This window comes from Pongo abelii, chromosome 2, assembly GCF_028885655.2.
Source record: "Pongo abelii isolate AG06213 chromosome 2, NHGRI_mPonAbe1-v2.0_pri, whole genome shotgun sequence".
NCBI lineage: Eukaryota > Metazoa > Chordata > Mammalia > Primates > Hominidae > Pongo > Pongo abelii.
Genome location: NC_085928.1, coordinates 184,705,174 through 184,726,331, shown reverse-complemented (window position 1 = coordinate 184,726,331; position 21,158 = coordinate 184,705,174). Strand labels below are relative to the sequence as shown.

At 35.1% G+C, this 21,158-nt stretch overlaps 1 protein-coding gene across 14 annotated transcripts in view; it reads right to left on the bottom strand.

Annotated features, from left to right (window-relative positions):
• Nucleotides 1–21,158, bottom strand: part of NAALADL2 (N-acetylated alpha-linked acidic dipeptidase like 2) — a 1,370,084-nt gene that overhangs the window by 1,060,146 nt on the left and 288,780 nt on the right. For all 14 annotated transcript variants that reach the window (XM_063722339.1, XM_063722336.1, XM_063722335.1 and 11 more), the window contains one exon: nucleotides 7,991–8,099. The gene's annotated coding sequence lies outside the window, so the exon portion shown is untranslated. The remainder of the gene's footprint in view (nucleotides 1–7,990; nucleotides 8,100–21,158) is intronic.

The window sequence follows — 21,158 nt, the reverse complement described above, 5'->3', positions numbered from 1 at the left end:
TTTTTGATGCACTGCTGAATTCGGTTTGCCCATATTTTACTGAGGATTTTAACATCAATGTTCATCAGGGTTTGGCTCAAGTTTTCTTTTTGTTGTTGTTGTATCTCTACCAGGTTTTGATGTCAGGATGCTGCTGCCATCATAAGATAAGTTAAGGAGAAGTCCCTAATATTCAATTGTTTGGAATAGTTTCAGGAAGAATGGTACCAGCTCTTCTTTGTACCTCTAGTAGAATTCTGCTGTAAATCCATCTGGTCCCAGACTTTTTTGGTTGGTAAGCTCTTTATTACTGCCTCAATTTCAGAACTTATTGGTCTATTCAGGGATTTGATTTCCTCCTGGTTTACTCTTGGAAGGGTGTAAGTGTCCAGGAATTTATTAGTTTTTTCTAGATCTTCTAGTTTATTTGTGTAGAGATGTTTATAGTATTCTGTGATGGTTGTTTGTATTTCTGTGGGGTTAGTGGTGATATGCCCTTTATCATTTTTTATTGTGTCTATTTGATTCTTCTTTCTTTTCTTATTCGTCTAGCTTGTGGTCTATTTTATTATTTTTTTCACAAACCAGCTCCTAGACTCATTGATTTTTTGAAGGGTTTTTTGTGTCTCTATCTCCTTCAGTTCCACTCTGATCTTAGTTATTTCTTGTCTTCTGCTAGCTTTTGGATTTGTTTGCTTTTTATTCTCTAGTTCTTTCAGTTGTGATGTTAGGGTGGCGATCTGAGATCTTTCTAGCTTTCTGATGTGGGTATTTAGTGCTATAAATTTCCCTCTTAACACTCCTTTAGCTGTGTCCCAGAGATTCTGGTACATTGTATCTTTGTTCTCACTGGTTTCAAAGAACTTGTTTATTTCTGCCTTAATTTCATTATTTACCTAGGAGTCATTCAGGGACAGGTTGTTCAATTTCCATATAGTTATGTGGTTTTGAGTGAGTTTCTTAATCTTGACTTCTAAATTGATCGCACTGTTGTCGGAGAGATTATATGTTAGATTTCAGTTCTTTTGCATTTGCTGAGGAGTGTTTACTTCCAATTATGTGATCAATTTTAGAGAAAATGCCATGTGGCACTGAGAAGAATGTATATTCTGTTGTTTTGCGGTAGAGAGTTCTGAAGATATCTATCAGGTCCACTTGATCCAGAGCTGAGTTCAAGTTCTGAATATCCTTGTTAATTTTCTGTCTCAATGATCTGCCTAATATTGACAGTGGGCTGTTAAAATCTCCCACTATTTTGTGTGGGAGTCTAAGTCTCTTTGTAGGTCTCTAAGAACTTGTTTTATGAATCTGGGCACTCCTGTGTTGGGTGCATATTTATTTAGGATTGTTAGTTCTTCTTGTTGAATTGATCCCTTTACCATTATGTAATGCTAGTGGCCTTCTTAATTTTCAAAGCAACCAATGGCTGCTTGAGTCTCATATATCACATCACTCTGACACAAGTCTTCTCTTTCCCTCTTTAAGGGACCCTATAATTACATTGGGCCCACCTGGATAATCCAGGCTATTATCTCCTATTTTATAGTCATCTGATTAGCAACCTTAATTCCATCTGCTACCTTAATCTCTCTTTGTCATGTAACATAACATATTCACAGGTTCCAAGGATTAGGACTTGAACATCATTAAGAGGCCACTATTCTGCCTACCACACTCATCTATCTGCAGGTTTGGCAGACAGTGTGAGTATAAATTTTGACAACTTAATCAGTGTATAAACTTCTGACCAAAGAAAATGTAAAAAAATCTCCTGCTAAATACCCTGCACTCCTTGTATACAACACTGCTAAAAGGGGAGTGATTTGTCTACCTGTGATATTGAGAATTACATAATGAAAGCTTTTATTCATGTTTCAATTTCCTCAAAATGTGCAGCAGCACACGATGAGATTCTAAATTTTTATAAATGAAAAAAATATGTTCTTTAGACTTGTGCCTGTAAGATGGTTATTATTATTACTGGCTGTAGAAAAGGTGTCAAAACATTGGCCAGTCATAATTCACTTTCAAAGTATGAAACCAAAAATAATATTCTATTCTAATTTGGAAATACACTGAGGATAATAATGAAGAAAAATATTAAAATAAAATAGACATTATATGCTGTTTCTCTAAAACAGTTTAATAAATCTTTAATAATGGAATCTAGAAAAGAAAGAACTAATGACATCTGAGTTGTCTGAGGCTGAATTGTGGCAAAAACGCATATTCTGATTCAAAACTGCAAAATTGTCACCAGAAACGTATAGCAGAGTTAGAAGACTTTTTCATTATTTATTTACTAAAACTATAATTTTATTTGGAATCCAATTCGATTTTACAAGTTCAAATGACCTGTGTGCTTTAAGACCGTTTTCTCATAAACAGAGAGGTTTAACTTACAATGGTATAAAACGTGCTCTGGAGACGTTTAAATGATGGATATTTTAGACAGGGATTATCCATTTGATAAATTCATAGAAACAAAAGACCCGGTTGAGAAACAGCTGGTCTACTGAAAGAAGCCTGTAGATATAAAGTGGATAGACAGATCGGGACTCTAATTCCAACAAGTCTAAACATATGCCACTTCTCGGAAAAAAAATCCTAAGCAGTCAACTTATTTCATTGATAGGATATTTACTTTGATGTTATCACATCAGATTGATACCAGGAATTAGTGAATGTGGGCTTGATGAGAACAGAGCTACAAATAAAAGTGAATTATATATTTGACTATATTCACCTTTACTGTTACATAAAAGGAAAAAAGCATGACCCAGAAGCTGCAGGCAGTTCAGAGCAACACAAAGAGTAAAAATATCCTATTGTATGATGAGACAGAAAAAAAACACATCATTGTTATTTTGTATTAAATAACAGTCCTTTTGTATTTACATTCTTGCTTTATATTCTCATATTTGTCTATCTTAAAAATTCATAATACACCCTACAAAATTTAAGTATGTAATAAAACTTTTAAATACTTAAATGCATTAAAAAACAGAAACATCATTAAAATATTGTTACATTTTTCTCACACATATCATTTGTTTAGTCCTCCTATTAATTACTAATAGGTGTCACTTTTAAATATCCTAGTGTAATTTTGTTTAAATAGTAGCAATTATGTAACAGAAAAGTAAATAATATGAAATAATACACACTTTCAATAAATACGGTTTTTTGTGATTTAAATGTTAAAGTATCCCATATGCATATGATTATTTATTATATGTTATTTTTTATATGTTGACTTTTTTGTTCTGGCATGATATGGATAGGTACTAGGTTGGCTCTAAAAAACTGACCACACTAGTATTTGACCTGAAGCCCATGACTGATTTGGGCTGGAAATAAACTGATGTAAAAAACAATAATCTTACCTAAGAATTCTTTTATTCTCAGTTATTTACCATTACAATATGACTCTGTCTTGTAATGTTTTTGTATCCCCCACTAGACAGTGAACATCCCGAGGAAAAGTATGGTAGCATATTCATCTTTATTCTGCCACTACCCAAAATAGTATCTTAACACATAATAGGCTCACCATAAATATTTTTATTAAATGGTCCTTGAAAAATTTTAAACAGTTTTATTTAAAATGTTAGTATGTTACCTATAGTAGAAATATTTTATTATGAAAGAGAGAAATAAGAGTGAGTTTTACAGCAGTACCACTTTGAATTAAAAGGTGAACATTCAGTTTGAAAAAAATCAATTTTAGAAACAGTTCTTTTGGAAAGAATAATATAAAAACATGTTCCAAGGACAAGAAGGCAGTGCATACACAAAAAGTATAAAATTCATTCCATGTAAGTTAACAAGAGACCATATGTCATATTTGCAAATGAAATATTACAGATTTCTTCTAGCTATATAACGAAATGGAAACCACTTGTGTAAAGATAGTTTTCAGCATCGAGTACTAAATGAATTGCTGTCAAAGTTATTAATATGACTAAAAGTTGATATCTTTGAAATTTATAGCAAGAGCTATATGCAAAGATCTTCAAAAACTTACAAAATTAGGCAACAGACAGCTAACAATTTATCTATATAAAGCTAAAAAGTTAATGAGTTGGAGTTTCTCCCCTTTAAAATATTACTTAGCTCTTCATGGCTTTTTATTCACTATATGAATGTTGTTTTTTCTTTTATGCCTTTAGAAAGAAAACTGCTACAAGATTGTCCCCTGAGACGGACAAAAGATTCTTAAACAATATAAAAAATAACAATATAATTTCAGTTTCAAGGATAGGTTATAATAATGCAAAAATTACCATTTCTACCTGAAATAGTATATTACATTTAAATATTTATTTTAGCTAATTAAGTTGTATGCTTTTTTATATTATTTAAGTGCATTATGTAACTGAAGCCAAAAATATTTCAACAATTTTATCAAAATGTATTTTAAACAAATAGACTGAGTCTTCCTAATAAAGTCAATCTCACGATGAGTGAATTCACTTCAGAAAACATTATTTAGGTAAAATTACATTGAGGGAGGGATGAATTTAAGGACATTATGAAAAGTACCTCAAGACATTTGCCATCAGTTTTTTTCTGTATTTTCTTCTGTATTTGGATAAGACTTAGAATATCAGCAAGACTCTTTACTTAAATCCACTGGTTCAGAAATGTACAGACCATGAGTGCTATAAGATTGTATATGAAACCAGATTTTATTTTCCTATTGAATTATCACCATTAGACCATTTAACTGTTCTAATTTATTTACTGGTTTGAACCCAAAGCAAAGTCTACCTCTTAAGGAAAATAAAACAGCAAACAGTAAATTCTGAGATAAATCAAATTTATTGGATAGTTTAGTGAGAACTTTTTCATAAAAATAAGAATTCCTATAATTTAATCTACCCTAGTTTAAAGAGACTCAAGAAGTAGTAGAAAATCTCTGGCAGCATAAAAATGGCTCTAACTAGCCCCAGCATCTAGACACTCACTAATATGTGATTTCTAATTACTTTTGTAGTTTGTCACTGTTTAGCACAATGAAAGCTAATTGACCAGAAAATTTTGCTTAGATTATACTTAGCTATGGCTAAATTTTTACCATTATTATTCTGGTTTCTTTGTAAATATCTCAACTTTACTGCCTCATTAAACTTTAAATTAGATTTTGATAATAAGAGTATTTTATGAAAATTTTCAAACAACTGCAATATTCACACAGGAGCTACAGTACTCTTAAAGCCACTGTCATATTTTTCTAAATTTAATTCATACTCATTCTTTCTGGATTATTAAAAACAATGGCACTTTGATTTTAATTAAACACTTCATTTGAAAGCCATGACTAATAAATGTCAAATGCTAAAGGTGAATTTATGTTAAATGGATATCAGAAGATTTTTCATAGCATGAAAGGAATTCAGGTCTGAGGGTTTTTAGTTTTACAATCACCGATAAGGAGTACAGACAAGAAAGGTAAAATTAACTACCTCAATCTAGATGCTTGTGTTAATTTATTTTTATGTTGGGAATCAGTGAGCTCAACAATGGGTTCAATGGGTGAGGCATTCCTTAATTCTCTAAGCCTCAAAAGACAACTTTTTTAAAAAATTAGGTTTGTTGCTTACATGTCCACCTTGCCCACATGCATTATGTTTTAACAAAATATTGAAAATCAACATATGAATGTATTTCTTAAAGAAAATGCTTAAATCACACTGGTATTTTTTGAAGTTCTGTTTTGTTTTGTTTTACAAAATGCTTTTATAAAACAAGTTAATAAGATACAAGTTGGCATCACTAGAAAGCCTCCTCAAATAGCTTTACTTTAACTGCTAACATTTCATTTATATGTTTATTGTTATTTTCCACAATGTGTGGAATCTTTGAAAGACAGAATGAATGTTTATTTAAAAAGAGCTAATACTTTTTGCTAATACAAGATGTACGTCAGTCAAGAAATAGATGTAACCACTTCTGATCAGTTTGACATTAATACCGAAGTTCTCCTGGTTGGCTTGGCTATCAAAGAACTGGAAAGCAAAGATTCAAAATCATTACAACATGGCCAACATGGCTGGACTATAACATCCAAAGCAAAAGCCTCTTAAAATGTTATTTGGGGAATATATAAGTCAGTAACAGCTTCTACTAACACATGGAAAAACCCACCTAAAAGACATTGCATGCTTTGTATAATATACTCAGTTCTCAAAATGATCACACTTGTAACTCAAATCTGTCTACATACGATCATGAACTGAAAAGCTCTATAAGTGATAAAGGTAAGAAAAAAGAAGACAATGAAATGGCCAAAATGAAACCATAGAGATCCTAGCTCCTTATAATCCTCTCTTTATCATTAGAATAACACATGTGACTCCCTAAAATCTTCGTCCAATTTTCTTGTAGACATAAATTCTGATTTAAACTGAGCCAAAACATTAGACAAGATTCTAAGAGTACACTGTCTTGGCCAACTTCCCATCTTCCGCTAAGCCTGTTGCCTAATTGCCATTACCATCTGATAAAATGTACTTATTTTCTCAGGTAAAATATAGGTTCAAAAGGCAGTAAAATGTGAAAAAAAAAGAATATATTCCACTGCTGTAAAAAAGAAAATAAAGGAAAATAAAAGTGTAAGAGTTGATGAAGTTAGAATATGATGCTAGAAAATATACCTATTTAAGCTACCAATTTAATTTTTTTCCATATAAAGAAATATTTTCATTAGAATGTTGATAAAAAGAAAATACTAATTAAGAAATAAGCTGCTAATCAGTAATTTACAGGCTAGTTTTATTCTCGGATGTCAGTCCTAGAGTTGAAGTTCTCATTCTAGATAAATAATTTTTTAAGCCTCAGAAAAAGATTAAACTGATGCATCATGTAAGTATTGCATTTTATGGTCAAAAAGTAATTTTTTCCCCAAATGTACTATAAAATTCAAAGAAATGTAAACCAAATATGGTTTAATATTTACTTAGTTTTAATTACTTAGAAATTAACAGAAATGGAGCTCTACAAATGCCAGGCAATATTATAAGTGTTTACATAGTAACAAAATTCTATAGACATGTATCGAGTAGAAATAACCTTAGAAATTAATTCAATCTGAAGGCCAAATTCAACCCTCCCCCTCTCTCTACCCTTTTCCAGGGCTCCTCCCCAGCTTATTTCTTTGACCATTTTAAAACACTTGAATCTTAATGGCTTCATAAGAGGCACAGTCTCTTTCCCCATAGGCCTACCAGTTTTTACTGTCTCACACCCAGCCACTTCCTAAATCTGCATTACTTGCCTGACCCTCCAAGGCATACGAATTGGCCATCTTTCTCTTATTTAATCTAACTCCTTACATTTGAAAGCAAGGGATGACTCAGAAAAGTTAAAAGATTTGTCTATGTTCCTGAAGTGTGTTGGTGGTTATACTGGCTCTGCTCAAATGTCTCAGCTCTTGGTTCTATGATATTATTTTGTGCCTTTCCATTATCCACACCATCTAAAGTTTTATACGTATTAAGCCATAATGTATGAACAGAAGTTCACAGTCTATATATGCCCATGTACTGAGAAGTGTTCCAAAAGGTCAACAAATCTGTACGAACTTGGAATAAAGAAGTTATGCAAGCCATGTGGTATCATGGCACCAACTGCATGGTTGTGATTTTTCAATAAAAATCACTAGGCTGACTTAAACCAAAAACACGACTTAATTTGATTAGTTATAACATTTACAATTATAGACAGAGAATTGATACACACCAAGACAAGAAGATTGTACCAATTTCAACAGCCACACAGAAATTAAAATATTTATATAATGCTACCCAAAGAAAATGAGCTTAACCCATGAAATAAAAGATGAATAAAAATTGGAATACATAAAACTTTGCCACAGAATAATGCCTGCATTCTTCTTTTTTCAAAATTAGCAGCTATTGGCACACTATAGAAATACATGAAGTCACCTTATAAAAAGTTGATTCAAGAATGAAAGTCCTACAATCTAATTAAAATAATTAGGTCTTACTTCAATTGAATGTTCCTAGTGCAACTGGAGGGCTTCTGCTGGTTACAGGAGACTGACAATCTGAACCCAGGGCTCTTCATCCAGGTGCCTAATAGTCAAAGCTCATTTCCTGTTCATAAATCAAAAACCAGAGTTAAATTGGGAACCGCATCAGATAATTTATCTATTGTCTCTTGAATTTTGTTCTTTAATGCTTCTTAGCATAACTTTATCAGTTCCTTTTATTGTAAGCAGACAAATTTTTCATTTCTTTTGGAAGTCAACAATGTACAGACTTTTTATTTTTAAAGCATACCATTTTACCTTAACAACAAATGTATACACAAACACACAAATACTTTTCTCCCTTGATTTCATTTTTCCATGTTTACATTTCAATCAATTCAGCAAGCATAAATTGCACACTTACTTTGTGCCACACACTACTAAACATAATAAAAGATAAAGCAGGCTAGGCACAGTGGCTCACACCTGTAATCCAAGCACTTTGGGAGGCCAAGGCAGGAGAAATTGCTTAAGCCCAGGAGTCTGAGACCTGCCTGGGGAATATAGAGGTGTTGGCAGCAGCAGCCCATCTGGAGAGGCTGCTGCCATGACACTGGCTACGGTAGGGGAGGCGTGGCTAGGGCTGCTTGCCCCATGGCCTGGCAGGAGCCAGGAACATGTGGAATCTCCACCCTCCTGAGTTGGCAGGGCAGGACCCCCACCCTTCCAGTCACAGCTGCAGCTGCCCATGCTTTGATCATGGAGCAAAGTTGAGGCTGAGCCTCATTGTTCCAACACTGTTGCAACCTGGCTGGGTGTGTGCAGGCTTGGGGCAGCACTGACACACAATCACCCTGCTGCCTTGGCCCTCTCCAGACTTTGGGCACCAACAAGCACAGGAGGAAGGCTGAGAGGGGGCTAAGGGAAGTTCAGCATAGGACTGCAGGGGCCCCTCAGCACAAACAGCCTGGGTGACAAGGGAAGACAGACAGGCTCCTAGGTGGAAAGAGACGGCTCCCCAGTAAAACTGCACCTTCAAACCAGGATGGCCTGAAGCATGGGGGCTGGGCTGATGGACCAGAATGGGAACTATGGTGCTTTTTCCAGGCCGACGAAAGGCTGCCCATGAGCCAATCAGTATGCACTTCTTCCCCGCTGAAGCCCATAAAAACCCCGGACTCAGCCAGACTCAAGGAGACAACAGGACAACCTGCCTACAGAGAGGAACTCCAGGGTCTCCTCTCTGCTGAAAGCTGAAGAGACGATGGGACAACCAGCTGCGGAGAGGAGCTACCCACTCCAGGGTCTCCTCTCTGCTGATAGCTGAACACTCGTCGGGACACACTGCCTGTGGAGAGGAGCTACCCAATGTGGGTCTTCTCTGAGCTGTTCTGCTGCTCAATAAAGCTCCTCTTCACCTTGCTCACCCTCCATTTGTCTTCATACCTCATTCTACCTGGACACAGGACAAGAACTCAGGACCCACTGAATGGCAGGGGTAAAGGAGGTATAACACAAACAGGGCTAAAACATGCCCCTTGCTCGCCACATTGCAAGCAACAAGAAAGAGAGAAGAAAGAACAGAAGAGCTGTGGCCCTCCTAGACCTAGGAACTCCCTGAGCCAGGGCTGTGACACTCTCTCTGGGGCTCTGAGGTTCCTGGTATCTCCAAGCTTCCAGGCATCACTGTGTTGCCTGGTGCCAGCCGTGGAAGCTGCTTGCAGTACACCTGGTCCAGCTGCAGCCTCACAGGGAAACAGCACCCAGGCCAGTGCCTGGAGCTGCCCACCCCACTGCAGCCAGTGTGGTTGGTCTGACCCCATGCTTGCTCACTCACACACCCCTCACCACTCTGTTCACTCTTGGCGAGCATGGGATCCAGGCCAGTAGTGTGAGCCAAGCACAGCCTGCCAGGCCAAGTGGGCAGAACAAGCCCAGTGGGCCCGAGCAAAACTCGGGCAAAGGCGCTGCTGGCCACAGAGGTTTCCAAACAGAAAAGCATCACCCTGAGGATCCTGGAACAGTGGGACCCTGTCTCTACAAGAAATAAAAATAAAAAATTATCTGGACATGATGGTGCATGCCTGTGGTCCCAGCTACTTGGGAGGCTGAGGTGGAAGGATCACTTGAGTCTGTGAGGTAGAGGTTGCAGTGACCTGTGATTGCACCACTGCACACCAACCTGGGTGACAGAGTGAGATCTTGCCTCTAAAACAAAACAACAAAAAAAATATGAAGGAGAAAATATATAACTGGAAGGAACTTAGTATCTCTTTGGGAAAAAAGGATTAAACAAAGGAAGAGATGTATATTAGAAAGAGCATATCTAGGACTGAAAGCTTCTCTCTTCATACCTGTATGATCTTGGATAATTTCTGAATCTCTTTAAGCCTCAATTACTTCGCCTTAAAATTAGAATGAAAACAGGAAACTTGCAGAACTATTGTGAGAATTAGAGACATGGTATGTAATGTGCCCCACACATTGCCCAGTATGTATTAGGTGCTCAATAAATGACTGATATAATTATATGTTATTTTAAGACATTGAGTCTTTTCCTTTTATATCTTCCAATACCAAGACTGGTTATTCTACATTTCATATTAACAGGCTGTGATATTAAGTAATAACGCTATGAATTATGAAGCTACTTATTTATGCTTCACTCTCTTTATTGTAATATTTTTATCTTAGTTTTGAGACACTTGAAAGCTATAAAGTGTTCTTATTCTCCTTTCAAAATTACTTACCCCAAAATAAGCTATTATTTCCTTCTATCAAGATTAATGTAGTATTGTACAAGCTTGTGACTAGAAAAAAATTCTTACCCTCTGTTAAGTTAGTTTACTTCCTCCTAAGTTTTTCACACTCATTTCAATATCTTCCATCTTCCTTAAGCTTTACATAAGAAATAATAATGTGTCATAAATTTCTCAACCACCAAAATGCAGAATAAAATAATAATTCTGATTTTTTATCTTAAACTCCTTCTGCTTTTAGAGAAAAACGTGTTTAAGGTAGATCTTGTAGATTCACCAATTTAGAAGTGCCATCTAAATCTTCTTTCTTTTCTCACAAAGAAAGAACCACTTGAAAAGGATAACCTAACTAGGTTAATACATGAATTAAATGCAACCTAGACTTACCTATCCTCAAATGTTATGGACCGGATGTTTGTGTTTTCCCAAAAGTCATATGTTGAAGCCCTAATCTCCAAAGTCATAGTATTTGTAGGTGGGTCCTTTGACAATTAGTGATTTAAAAAGAAGAGACCAGAGAGCTTGCACATTCTCTCTCTGCCATGTAAGAACCTAACAAGAAGGAGGCTATCTGCAAGACAGCCCTTGAAAACTGGCTGGAACTTTGATCTTGGACTTCCCAGTATCCAGAACTGGGAGAAATAAATTCCTGTTGTTTAATCCACCCAGTCTGTGGGATTTTTCTATAGCAGCTCAAGCTTCAAATAAACTCTTTAGTTCAATAATGCTATTAACCACATTAGTATGGACACACAAATGTGCATACCTGCCTACACACACACATAATTCAGGACATTTAATATTATCTCATTTGTGGAGAATAAAAGAAATATGGAATGAGGAGGATTGGAAATCACTGCCTAATTCTCAAATTTTATTTAAGTGCCTCAAGATTCTATTCATAGGTAAGGGTATGCAAGAAATTAATGACAATTTTAGTACAAATGTGGGTTTCTGCTCCCCCCTCAACACTGAAAATGAAAAAGTGAAACCAACCCAGTAGTCCCATAGATAGGCTTTGGGGTTTTTTGGATAAATATGGAAATTGACCCTTCTAGTCTTAAAGCTTGAAGCTTACATTTGTTTTACCTGAATTTCTCCTTCAGGAAAGGACCCCCCACCAGGCCTCTCAAAAAGTATCAAAGAACTGAAACTCACAAGATCACCACATCCAGAAAGTGAGAGGGCAGACCCCTCATTCATCGTGATTGCTCTTAACCCTCCCAAGTTCCTGTTTTGCCACACATGGTGACATTTCTTCCCTGCTACATAAACCCCTAATTTTAGTAGGTCAGAGAGATGGATTTGAGACTGATCTCCCATCTCCTCAGCTGCAGCACCCCATTCAGTCCTTCTTCCACGGCAATACCTGTGTTAGTAACTGACTTTCTGTGTGGCAAGCAGCAGGACCCAAACTGAACCCCTGGTGTTTTGGTAACAGAAGGAGCCATAACAAAAAAGGCAGAGATATGTTCACAAAGAAGCTCAAGTCTTCAAGCTACAAATCACAAGAAATGCTAAGCCACATGGGACTCTTTTCCTAACCTTTCTCTTGGCATCTAACTGGATTAAAATGGCATATTGCCAACTGCATCCATGCATGTGATTAAAAATCAAACCATATAGATTGAGTTAGATAGATGAAAAGTCATGTCATCTTTTGTCTAACATAATGCCTTTGACTGATCCTTGCTTTTCCTATCCCCACATTAAGGATTCTCTTTACTAAATGAAATGAACTCTAGTATCTTATATTGAAATTCATTGTTAAAGATGTGATTTTTTTCCTCAGGTTGCAGAAAAACTTGCCTGAATTAGTTCTTTGTGGACCTTTTAAGCATTACCTAAAATCAGAATACTGGGACTAGAAGAAACTTAATGATTATCTCACTTAAGTGTCACACCAACATTTACCACAAGCTCCCACTGGATGTTTTATTTCATAATAAACTCCAACCAGATCATATATACAATTTTTAACAATAAAATCTCATAAATAAAAAGCCCACAACTATGGAGGATGTTTTTCTCTATACATAGACTTTTAAATGGTATATTCTCATACTAGAAGGACAAAATGGTATAATTCTTTGGAAATTGTCTTTAGTTCTGATGGCGGCTTAATACACACATATTAATACATGTATTTTGGATTTTCCTAAGCACCACATATAAAAGAAAAAACCCAATGCAACACATGCTATGTCCAACATAGCAAAGTTTCTGTGTGATTAATAGAATATTATTAATGGCCATTTTTTAATGGTTGCCATTCTATCAGCTTACACAGGATGGCTATCTCCTTTTTCTAAAACCGTCGTCTTCAATACACTTTACTGATCAATAACTAATAAAAATTCCCTGTTTTCAATCACATAAATTTCATTTTTAATTAAACATTTCTTGAAAACCCACCATAAGTTAAGCCTATCAACTTCAAATACTTGTACAAGGTTTTGAGATGCCTTAATATTTTGATCCACCTCTGAGCCTCTTGAAGGCAAGGACTATGTTAGCTGTGCCCTCAGTATCTATCACTGTGTTAATATATAGAATATTCACAATAAATGTTAATAAATGATATTTGTTACTCAACATTTCTATAGAGTTCTACAATCCTTTTCATATAATGGATATCCTCGCCATCCCTTCAAAAATGTACTATGTACTCTCTTCATATCTTTTCTCTTGTCCTTTCTGAGATATTTGTTCTGCTCTCTTGCCTAGTTTCTACTTATTTTCCATGATTTTCTTATTTCATAAAATCTATTCCAGCCTAAGCATTTCATTTCTCTCAAATTGTGTCAAGACTATGTTACACTGAACTCTACTCTCCTAAAGAGAGTCAAAAAATCATATTTATACTTCTTATATATCCTCCACATGTCATAGCTCTAAGCTGGGAACATTGCTGGTTAATATATAAGATACAGATGGTTTGTGAGAAAAGATACAAGTCTCTTACTGATGAATTAGATCAGGGATAGGCAAACTATGGTCTATCTGCCAAATTTGGCCAGATGCCTGTTTTTATAAGTAAACTTTCATTGGGACACAACCACACCCATTCATTTATGTATTGTTTATGGCTGCTTTCCTACTATAACAATAAGTTGAGGCCATTTGGCCCACAAACCTAAAATATTTACTCTCTAGTCTACTACAAAATAAGTCTGCCAACTAATAGTTGAGATCAGCGGTTTTCCAGGGTGGGTCCCAGATTTTCTTGGCCTACTCACATTCTTAAGCATTGTGGTTTGATAATGTTACATAACCCAGTGGGTCTTAAAGGTGGTTTTTGGACTAGCAGTATAAGCATCACATTGAAATTTGTTAGAAATTCTAAATCTTAGCCACCATTCCAGACTACAGATCAGAAATTCTTGAGATAGGGCCCAGCAATCTGTGTTTTTAGCAGCCCTCCAACTGATTCCAATTCACACTAAAATTTGAGAATCACTGGATTAAACAGAGAAACATTTATTAACACCCGACCATGATGACTTGGCCTGGCTATGGCAGATCCATTTTCTTTAAAGATATTCTAAGTTATGAAAATATATTAATTATGTTTCACCAGTCCTGAAATAAGACACCTTGCATTTATTATGAAAGAACATGAAGGAACAGGATTATTTTGATGTGGGAATTGCTATAGCACTTTTAGTAAATGCCAAAATGCCACCAGCTGTATATCCAAAGGAAAGACAATATACCAAGTGCCAAAGTGTAAAACCTATCCAAAAATAGATAGAAATATCAAAGCAATATAGCAGATAAGCTCCAATTTTTATTGGACTGCCTGTCAAGACAAACCTTTGCACAATGCTTCTCAGCAGGGACACAGGAGAAGGAGAAGCAGCACTGCAGCTCAGTATGGGACTCTGATAATCAAGGATTTGTTCCAACATGCATATCCCCAGCTCAAAGTCATAAATGTTGCCTTTCCATGATAGTGTGTGGGTAGCACTTTCCATGATAGTGTGTGGGTAGAAATAGGAATAAAAATAGTAATAATCACCACCAAGACTTGTGCATGGTAATAATTAGCTAGCACTCCCTATGAAAAAAATTTATAATTGTGTTATAATATATACAATTTTCACAAAATAATTATGTTCAAACTTACGACAAATTCTCACTTCCTCATTGTTTTTCTCTAAAATACAGACTAACACCAGCAGGTTTGTCTATGATATGAAAGGGTTGTAATATACCAAAAATAATGGAGAGTTATTGATAAGTGGAAAGCATTAAAAAAACTACTTCTTAAAAGACTCTTGTCTCAGTCTTTTATATTTTAATGGTATAAGCTTCCAGCTATTTCAAGAAACAAACAGTAAAATTATTTAACCTACTGAAGAGTCTCTACATAAAGGTTAAAAAAAATGTCAATCAATAAGAATAAACTTTTGATTGACAGCCTCTAGAAACTTCACATTATTTCCTAGTCTTAAAAAAAGTTATGTTTCTACAAAATAAAATATCCATTAGTTGTCCATAGAAATTTGACACATAAATTTCATATGCCTAAAATTTATATGAACATTTTATTCAATATTCTTTTAAAAGTTCTTTTATTTTGACATATATCTATAGAATATAGGAAAAGTGTGCAGATATGCCATGTAACACCATAAATGGAAAATACGGGCCTGGATGTTACCCCATGAATTTGGCAAATGACTGGCCACTGTTCAGATGATCTGTTCAAATTCTGATACAAAAACTTAAAATTCACAAATTTAAACCACAAATTAATAAATATATAAATTGACACACACATAACACAGAACAAATTCAAAGAGGAAGAATACACAATGATCTTGTCATAGGGTTACAACCAACACATGTGAAGATAAAAATGTTTCACCCAGAAATAATTAATCATGGGGAAACATAATACCTACTTAGAAGGACAGTAAATCACTAAATAGCATGAAACAAGGAGTCAGTAAAGGCTAAGAAGGTTACAGAATGTAATTAAGGGTAAGGCTCTGAAATTTTAAGAAGTGGAAAATTAGGCTAAATGTTATAAACCTTTCATAGAAAGTCCTCTAGAATCAACCTCTAGCAGATGCTTCAATTGAGTCATTTAAAATTAGACAAGAGCCTGACTTTGCCAAATGCCATAGGGAATTATTCAATACTAGTGGGATGTACTAAATGAACTATCTTTTTTCTTTTATTCATCTTTTGCATATCTAATTGTCATGATTTCACACACATTAAAAAATAATGAGAAGATAAAAATGCTCTGGAGGTTATTATGTTACCATTATTATTGTATCAACTCATTCTTTTAATTTTTTTCAAAACAAGAGGAATGATGGGATAAAATAATTAAGAGGTAAGTCCTACTCTTGAATAGTCCACTCAAAATATTAAATTCAAAGAAAAGTTATATTAAAAGATAGAATATAGCTTTGTAAAATTTGCATAGTTAAGATCATATTTAATTACCCAACAATGTCCTAGCATGATGTATAACACAAAGTATATAATCAATAAATACTAAATGAATGAATAATAAATACCCCTCCTCTGGAAACTGTCTCTTCTAGGGTTTATGGCCCTGAGATGTAGGTTAATTGTATTCATTAATTACTTAAATCCAACCCAGTCTACCTGGACTCAAAGTCTGGACTTGCCACTTACTAACGGTGTGTCCTTGAGCAAGTTGCTTAGTCTCACCATGTCTCAGTTTTCACATTTGAAAAATGAGGAGAGATTACAATAGCATCTGCCTCTTGACCTTTTATAAGTATTAATGAGTTAATACTAGTAAAGCACAGACTCTATTACATAGTAAGCCTCAGTAATGGTGAGAAATCATTCTTAGTAATGGCCACCAGTGTGCATGGTAACCAGTCAGATAGGAGACATCAGGATGTTAGTCTAGAAAATGTTAGAAAGGCCAGGTGACATTACACAGATTCTTAGAACGTGGCCCATTTACTAATACACTCTAAAAATAAGTCAGTTGATTTTAATAAGATTGACTATGGAAATAAATGGTATTCTCATCCAAGTTAAAGGAAGCCTGGCTCTTCCTTTACAGACTATTTCAGTCCACTAATGATTACTTAGCTTTAGCCTTCTAGGCTTTGTGCTGTATGTCAAGTTCTTGACCTCGATGAGGCGGTCCAAAGAGTTATTAGTAAAACAACAGACTACTATGTCTTTTTGGATTTCATATTTACAATGCCAGCTCCATCAGCTGTCCATAAATGTAAACTCATGTCTGTGGTTTCGAGGATAATTGCTACTCAGTGGAATAACTTAAAAAGATCATAAATGTAAGTTATAATCCGATTGATCTGAGTTTCAGTCCCAACTCCAGTATGATGAGCTCTGTGGCTTTGAGCAAGTTAAACTTTAGGCTTATTTCCTCATACGTGAAATGGGAAAAAAACACATAAATCATATTTTATGGGGTTATATTGAGGACTAAAAATCAAGTAACTCATGAAAAATGCTTTCAAGTACACTGGTGAGAGACTATCTGGGTTCAAATGCTTGCCCTAATACTTATTAGCTGTGTGTACTGATGCACCTTACTTAGCCTCACAATGCTTTAGTAAGTACTTACAAAAAGGCTAGCTATCACTATTTTAATAGCATTATTGGAATATAATTTCCAGCTTCTCAATGTGTATCCTAATACATAAGTTCTTCCCTTCCTTCCAACTATCAGTGCCCTTTCAAATTTGAGACTTACCATTCCCTTTAAAAGCTTATTATAAGTTCATATTCCCTTGATGTTTTCTGTGGCTTCTTGGGGACAATTCATACCCCAACAATTGCTTCAATCCAGAAATCATTCTCCTTGGTATTTATCCAAAGGAGTCAAAACTTAAGTCCACATTAAAACCTGAACATGGATGCTTATAGCATCTTTATCAATAATTGCCAAAACCTAGAAGCAACCAAGATGTCCTAGAGGTGAATGTATAAGTAAAGGGTTGTACATCCATACAATGGAATATTATTCAGTACTAAAAAGAACTGAGTTATCAAGCCACAAAAAGACATGAATGAGCCTTAAGTACATTTTACTAAGTGAACAAAGCCAATCTGAAAAGGCTACAAACTATGATCCCAACTCTATTAGGTTATGGAAAATGCAAAACTATGGAGACAGTGAAAATATTGGTCACCTAGGGTTTAGGGGACAGTAGGGATGAATAGTGGAACACAGAGGATTTTTAGGACAGTGAAACTATTCCATATGATACTCTAATGGTGGATATGTGTCACTACACCTTTTCAAAACTCATCAAATATACAACACAAAGTGTGAACCCAAATGCAGGCTATGGACTTTGGTTGAGAGTGAAGTGTCAACATTGGTTCATCAACTGTAACAAATATATCACACTGGTGCAGGATGTTGATGCCAGGAGAGGTCGTGCTTTGGGGTTGGGGAGGGATACATGGGAACTCTGTTCTTTCTGTTGAATTTTGCTGTGAACCTAAAACTGCTATAAAAATAAAGTACTAATTTTTTTAACAATTGAATAAAATTAAAACACACATACTGTGCGAGTTAAGCAAAACCTATTACCAGGCTAGATTTGAGCTTTTGGCCACTAGATTATATAATTTGTTTAAAGAATATGGCAGTACCCATGCTCCAAGACTTGGGAGAGAATTAGCAATATGTGTTACATTTATTCAATCAAAAATGAGTGAACATTACCCATTTTGGGAAAGGAAATCCTAAATATTAACAACCCACTGATCTCCATATCCTTAATAAAAATTATTTTTTTTAGAAAGTGGAATTCAGGCTTCCATTACTTCATACGCAGGTAATCGAAAAATTTGTATAGTCAAAATATTGGAAAAAAAAACAAGAAAACAACATTTTTCTCACACAAATACATCACGCAAACATATAATTATATAAATATTATATACAACTCCTTGAATAAAGCCATAGAAACATTCAAATAAAAATTAAGATATAAGTTTCAAGAGAGAATGAACTTTCATTTCCTGATTCATCCCTAGAACCTAAGGCAATATCTGACACCCAAAAAGTACATAAATATATGGTTAATAAATAAGTGAACCACATATTCTCTTTACAAAAGAAAAATGATTCTGCCTATGTTGTGAATCAGAAAGGGGCTAGCATGGAGATAAAACGGACTTATTAGGAGCCTATTGCAACTGTCTAGCTAGGAAATAACGAGCACATAGAAGAAAGCAATAGCAGTGGAAACGCGTGAACACAGCCAGGAACAGTGTAAACAACACCATGCCTTAAGCAGTGAAGATGAGCCACTGAGAACACGAAATCCTGAGGGTCAAGAAGAAAAGAAGAGCCTAAGAAAGTTACCAAGAAGGAATGTTTGATGATGAAGGAAGGAAGGAATAAGACAACGGTGTCACAGAAGCTCAGAGAAGACAGATTTAATAGATGGAAAGAATAGTATCAAGTGTTGCAAAGAAGCCAAGCACTATGAACAGGGCTGGGATTCGGAATGGGCTCAGTTAAGCATTCACCTTGGGCAAAAAAATTTAAAGGAGCATCAAAAAATTCACTCAGAAGACAAATAATATTTAAATTCATTATTTTAAAAATTATAATTAGTGCAAAGAATCCATGGTGAGCAAAATATCAAAATTATAACTAATGACAGGTTGTTGTATGCCCATGTGTTATTGTGTAACACAACCGCTGGTAGTTCTTGGACCTACACAGCCTTTGCTTTTCCACTGGGTATGTTTATGGGGTTGACAATGATGTGCTAATAGATTGGGCAACCCAGGGCTTTATGCGTGTTTTTTCATCATAGCGCTTTTATTAACTTTCCCACTTGGTTGAAAATATGGGAGGATTTTTTAATAGATGTATACAGAGGCGCGCCTTTTCCTTTTACCACAGCTTCTGATTAGGGTTGGCACAGCACTGACTGAGACTTGAGACTTGGTTTAGCAATTGGAAAGCCATCAGAGACTTAATGGGAGTAGTTTCAATGTGGTAGTGAAAGGAGAAACCAGACTGCAGTTAATTAAAGAGAGATTAGGCTGAAGACAAAGAAACAGAAACAGAGATATTTAAGAATAGAGGGTAGATAACCCATGAGGAATACAACAATTCTCTTGCTCCTTTATTCAAACTGATCTCCTGAAATCTGTCTAAAGAGAAGCAAAAGTATAGTTAAAAACAAGTTGGTCATTCCTCTGGTGCCGCTTTAGAGACAACTATCTTCATTGTGGCTTTAGGTTGATTACTTATGGCTCTTGCTATAAGCAGTATCACTGTGGTTCAAAATAGAACATTTTTGAAATGTTTCTGGCACCATGTATGTTGTCATGCCTCTCTCCCAAACACACCAAATCCCAGGAATCATCTCTATAAAAAAATGGTTCTCTAGAAATTTGGATGATTGCTAACTTTAACAAAAGTAATTTTGCAATAATATCAGATTCAGTTTGAACCATGTAGTAGATCTCCACTGTTGACCTTTTAAATTCACAGACATCTTACAGGAGAAATTATGAAATGGTTTATAAATGTAATTTCAGGTACAGCCACCTTGAAACTTAATTATGTCATTACCCTTGTAATTTTCCAGTATGAATATGCAAATACAAATATATATGCAAGATGACCCACTAAAAACAGTCTCTAATACCAATGAAATATGAAGCAGTACTAGGTAAATAAAAGTGGGATGGTTTCTAATTAAAACAGAATTAAATAATTAAGTTTAAAAAACCATGTTTTTAATTATTTTGTAGTACTAATCTCAAAAGGCTACCATCTAATGAATTAGGTTATGTTATAGTTTTCAAGCCAAAGGATTCTCCTAAGACTTATCTTTTTACTCATGGTTAAGTAAGAAAAGTAGAGAAGAAGCTTTCCACTATGGGAAGTGGAACTAGAAGAGTACCTACAAGGGACATGTCTTACCAAGATGGAGTTAATCCAATACATGTTCCTTTGGGGGGTGAGAAAACATATTAGAATTTAGTAAATGTCACTATTCAAATATTGAAAGGCAGTGCTTCTCAGTGTATGCTGAAACTACCTCCATGAATCAACTCTAGATTTTTTTGAAAAGTCAGGTTCCTGGTCTCACCACAAACAGAATCTGAATATGTGGGCTCCAGACTCTGTGTTTTTGAAAAACGTCCCTAAGTAATTCTCAAACTTGTCACATTTAAAGAAGCACTAAAAATGATATAATACATAATCCATTTATAGTATACACTCTACCATTTAGACATGACAGATCTAATAGTGGAAATTTAGTGCAAAATAGATCTACCATTCCATCAGAAGTATCATATAGATGCTGTGGTAATTATTTAAAACATAGTGTATTCAATGGTTGCAGATAGCAAATAAAATATAATCAATAAGTATATGCTGAATGTTTACTATATGCAATAAATAAATCTAATAT